Consider the following 5,704-nt stretch of genomic DNA (forward strand, 5'->3'; position numbering starts at 1 on the left):
TGTTTCTGTGTTAATTTAGTCATTATTTTTTTATTCATTTACTCTTTATTTTTTTTTGGTTTCTTTTATTTATTTTATTATTTTTGATTGATTGGTGGTTGTTTGGTTGTCGGTTTCAGGTAGTATATGACTCGGAGCTCTAACCCTTATCCGACCCGGAGCGCTCTCTCAGATTATTGAGACGACATTTGCAGGCAGTTGAGGAGGAGGACGAAGTTACAGTTTAGGTTCAAGGAACTGATGCGATGGAGAACCTCAACCCCCAGGCCGATGAGGATCAAAGGACAATGTACGAGTTTGCTTGACCATCTTTGGATGGGATGAAAACTAGTATAGTCAGACCTGTTGTAGCGGCCAAAAATTTTGAAATAAAAGCCAACGTGATCCAGATAATTCAGCAGAGCGTGCAGTTTGGAGGATTGCCCAGCGAGGATCCCAATGCACATATCTCTAATTTTTTAGAGATTTGTGACACATTCAAGATAAATAGAACAACCGATGACGCCATTCGGCTGAGATTGTTTCCATTTTCCTTGAGGGACAGAGCTAAGAGATGGTTCAGATCCCTTCCGCGATGTGATTACTACACGGGCGTTGGCTAAAAAAGTTTTATATAAGTATTTTCCTCCCGCTAAAACTGCTAAACTTAGAAATGACATATCTTCTTTTGTGCAGTTTGATGATGAAAGCATGTACGATGCATGGGAGAGGTTTAAAGATCTTTTGAGATGTTGCCCATATCACGGATTGCCGGTGTGGATGCGGTTTAGACCTTCACAGTGGTTGAACCTTGCAACAGGCGGATGGTGGATCTTTGCGGCGGTGGGGCGCTAAGCGATGGGCGAGCATGCTGAGAACGATAGAGGAAATGGCCATGAACAACTATCGTTGGCAATCCTCTAAAGGCCGAGCCGAGGAAGGCAGGTGGTCAACCAAGTGGACTCTACAGCAGCCTTGGCGGCTCGGGTGGAGCTTCTAGCCAAGAAGATTGACCAACTCCGGATCTTGGTTCATGCAATGACGTTAGTTGCGAGTTTTATGGTGGCGCATTACGATCGGCTGTCTGCAGGAGGTATGTTTGCTTCATCCTCACTACTTTTCCATCTAGTGCTATATCTTCCGATGTTGAGTAGGTTGACTATATGGGCATGCCAAAGCGTGAGCGATCCTTCAGCCACATGACCACAGGTGGCGCAATCATCCCAACTTGATTGGAGGAACAATAGCGGTCCACCCGGTTTCGGAGACTTCATCACAAGCCGCTGGCAACGATCATTTGGGCACCTGCAAAACTCCTCCTCTACCGGAGAAAAGTCAAATTTAGAGGAGCTTATGATGAAGTTTGTAGCGTCTGAGATGAGGTTCGACAAGCGATAGTGCACTTAGGAACCAGCAGGCCTCGATTCGGAACTTGGAGACCAGATTGGCCAAATCTCTAAGATGTTGTTTGAGAGGCGGCAGGCGCTCGAGCACCACAGGTCTAACCCGGGGAGCACGTGAACGCCATCACTTTGCATTCATGTAAGTCGTTTCGACTCCTTCTAAGCCTATTTTTATGGTAGCCACTATTGATGTGCGAGTTGAGGCGGCGATAGGATAGGGAACCCGAGGGACAAAGGTGAAATCAATTCCGGTCAGGGAAATATCAACCTAAGATTCCTTATCCTGCTAGAGCTAAACAAGTAGAGGCGAAAGAGCAGTTCAGTAAGTTTTTAGATATTTTTAGACAACTGCATATTAACTTGCCTTTTATTGATGCATTAGAGCAGATGCCGAGTTAAAGGGCATACTTAGCAGAAAAAGGAAGTTGGAGGAGGTTGCCTATGTTCAGCTTAACGAGGAGTGCTCAGTGGTGTTTTAGAGCAAGTTGCTAGAGAAACGTCACGATCCAGGGAGTTTCAGTATTCCCTGCACTTTAGGTAATTTGTGTGTTGATGATGCATTAGCTGATTTGGGGGCTAGCATAAATGTCATGCCCACTAGTTTGTTCAATAAACTAGGTTTGGGGGAGGCAAATTCCATTAGGATGTGCATTCAATTAGCTGACCGTTTTGTTAAGCTCCCTAGGGGAAATGTGGAAAATGTGCTAGTTAAGGTAGATAAGTTCATATTTCCTGTGGACTTTGTGGTTTTGGATATGGACAATGAGCATGGTATACCATTAATTTTGGGGAGACCTTTCCTTGCCACAGCTAGAGCTAAAATAGATGTATTTAAGGGGAAGTTAGAACTTCATGTAGGGGATGACTGTCACTTTTAGTTTACCCTCATTTGATAGTTCTTCCACCGACCATGTTCATGCCATTTGTAGTATTGATGGAATTGATCTTGCATGTAATACACAAGATGTACAAATGGATGATGCTATACATGTTTCTTCCCCTATTAGTATGTGTTATTCATCTGAGAAAAACAACTTGTATCAATATGAGACTTTGTGCTATGATAGACCCGAGAAGGGTAGTTGCAAGTTTGTTTTTGATAGGTCACTTAGCCGGAATTCGGAGTGGATGAATGGACATCCCAAATCGGTCTAGAGAGCACCTCCTTGGTCATCTACCGCACACATCGGACCTTCTCATTGCGCTTATATGCCTCGAGCCCTAACTTATATTGAGCTACCTAATTTGCAATCGGGGAATCGATCACGAGTCGACTAGGCACTCGAATAAAAGCAAGCCTTAGGGGCATTCCCGAATCTATTTTTGCTTTATGAATTTTTGGATATTTTTTTTATTTTATGTAGTTATTTGTAGTTAGATATTTCAGTCTGTTTTTAGTGAGTTTGATTTTGAGGAGATGCTATCTTATTGAACTTTTTACTAGATGTTGCTTAGGATGTGTTTATTCTTGAGTTTTGCAGGAGTTAGCCTACTTGATGCTCGTACGTAATTTTGAGGACTAATATATTTTGAAGTGTTAAAGTACACATCAAGGGCAGTATCTAGTAGACTTTCTAGCTTTATCTCTTTTTGTCGTCTTGTTTTTCTCTTAGTTTTCCAATTTCTTTTATGGACTCCCATAATTAGCTTCATTTTACGTATTTTATTCCTTTTATTTTGGAGTGCCTACCTTGTTCACACTAAGGACAGTGTTTTTCACAAGTGTGGGGTAGGTACTGTAGATTTGTGCAGGTACCAATTTTGTCTTTGCTGTTTTTATCTTGTTTTAATTTTCCTTATTGATTGAGTCCAGTCATTATTACTGTCCTTTTGTTTTAATCGAGTAGTTAATGATTTTCTTTCTTTTGAATGGACCCTTATTGCTTGTATCGAATCTTTGTGGGAAGAAGGCAATGAACGAATCTCTTATTTTCAATCAAGCTAGGAAAAACTAGTGTTTTTCCTTAATCCTTTCATTTCACTTTATCTTGGATATAGAACACTGTTAATTTTGATGCGTATTAGATTGTTTAATTGTTTAAACTCTGGTTTGAGAATTCATGCAATTTTATCCCATTCAATGGTGAGGCTTTATGCTCCATTCTTTTTTTTATTAGTGAGCATTGTGCAGAATTTTTGTTTCTAGAACTTGCTTTGTGATGACTTTTAAGATTACATGAATTGTTGATAGTCATGAGATGATTTGGGCACTTAGGTATTACACAATTTGGCCAAAAGCCTAACCCGGTTTTTTTTCCCTTAGTGAACCCATTTTGAGCCTTAGCCTTTTTCTTTCATTATAAATTAAATCTGGCACTCATTTTACCACTTCTATTCATTCCACCATTCTTTCTACCATTATTGTTGGAAATAATGTACGTTTATGCTGCATTTTATTTTGGATCAATTTGCATATATTCACTAAGTTACTTGATTTTTCATAGATGCTCCCTTCAATCCAAATGATACATATCATTTTACTACTTTCATTACTTCATCCTGCGTTTTGTTGTTGCAGGAGAGAAAAAAAATTTTAAGAATAAGGGTTTAGTTCGAGCATCATCTTATTATTAGAACAACTTAGTGTTTAATTTTGGTATAGTGTTTGATCCTTAGCCATATTCTTGCATTACCTGCATAATTTTCCAGCAACTTTCAGCTTACTTTCCATAATTCTTCATACCCTACCATTAACCCTATTACAACCTGGCTCAAGTCCCTTTGATCATGTTTATTGACTATTTCACAGTAGTGGAGATCAGATATATAAGCAAGCCTATGGTAAGCACTTTGTTCTGTACTTTTGCACTGAGAGCTTGGCAATATTCTTCTCACCTATATACACTTATGTGTTTCGAGTGACATCTTGTAAGGCATGGTTCTCAAATTCTTAGTTTAGATAGTTTATCATTTTAATTTTAGCAGCTTTATTAACTTTGTTCTTTGTCTCAAGGATTTAGTGATTTGGGGATTTTAAGGAAATTCGTCACGGAGTTTCGAGACTTGTTTTGAGTTAACCTTCTCCAATGTATTTGATTGAGTCATTTGGTTTCTATTTTGAGGAGAGAGTTGTTGAATGCTTGAGGACAAGCAAAATCTCAAGTGTGGGGTAGTTTGATGTAGATGATTCTATACATGTTTATTGATTATTTATTAGTCGTTTATTCGCGTATTTGAGTCATATTTATTCCTGTTTGATCGCACTATGGTATGTTTATGAATTTTTCAGGTTTTCGGACTCCTCGATAAAGAATGATTGATTTACGGGCAGAAACCAAGCTATTTGGATGATTTATGCATATTAGATGCTTATCGGAGTTGATTCCTTGTTAGCTATGAGTTTGAGGGCTTTTCGCATGACCTCCTTTGGATAATTTGAAATTTTGCATTTCATGGAGTTGGTGCCGGTTCGTTGCAGATCGTGCATATTGCCTGACCCATGGCAGGGCCGTGCATATGTCACGCGGGCACTTGCTGACCCGTGGCCTGCGGGCCGCCAGCACGAAGTAGTTACTACATAAATGAGTAGCATGCAAAAGAATGAGGTTAAACCCGATTTCTAGACTTCTACGCGCGACCCTCATGCACCTACATTCTTGGCATTTTAGGAGACCAACGTCAGTTCAAAGGATTGATTTGGAGGATTCAAGCAAAGATTGAAGTTTCTAGATGATCAATGAGACATCCGAGATCCATACTTGAGGTCGGTTTCGAATTGGCACTGCGACATTCCCACTCCGGTTCGATAGAAGAGCGGTTATATGTTTGATTTTCTTTCACATTATTTATTTCCTTTTGTATTTGTTTCTTTTATTATGAGTAGCTAGGATTGCCGAACCCATTGGGGTTCATCTTTGTTGATGGTTTGTGTTTAAATATTGGATTTTTTAATTTGCCATTTTTGTAATCTTCTTACTGTTTAGTAATAAAATTTGATTCAATTAATTTGAAGCGTTAAATTAATTGTCTTTTGGGTTGTTTCTTGACATTGAGAAATGCTTTTTACAACTGGAAATTAAATAGTAAGAACTGGTAATTAACACTTAGAGATAAGGTTAATTCACTTGCCGGATTAAGAATTAACAACTCTTAATAGTTCTAAATCACGCTTAATATTAATCTGTAATAATCTGATAGGAAGAGATTCCATTAGGTTAGTGCAGATTTAGGAACTCAGTAAGCTCAAGAGAGGAGCAGAGTTTGATTCAGGATTTAGGTATGGGTAGCAAGATTGGCAAGTTATAAAATCAACCTTAGAATTCCATCACTTAGGTTCTCTTTGGTTTATGCTTTTCATTCGGTTGTTTTCGTTGTCGATTGCC

General features: G+C 39.1%; 1 non-coding gene across 1 annotated transcript; it reads right to left on the reverse strand.

Annotated features, from left to right (window-relative positions):
* Nucleotides 1-642: 642 nt before the first annotated feature.
* Nucleotides 643-749, reverse strand: LOC112534174. The gene has a single exon (XR_003078480.2). It is a non-coding gene; the product is annotated as a small nucleolar RNA R71 (small nucleolar RNA).
* Nucleotides 750-5,704: the final 4,955 nt, after the last annotated feature.

Source organism: Ricinus communis, chromosome 1 (genome assembly GCF_019578655.1).
Source record: "Ricinus communis isolate WT05 ecotype wild-type chromosome 1, ASM1957865v1, whole genome shotgun sequence".
Classification (NCBI taxonomy): Eukaryota; Viridiplantae; Streptophyta; class Magnoliopsida; order Malpighiales; family Euphorbiaceae; genus Ricinus; species Ricinus communis.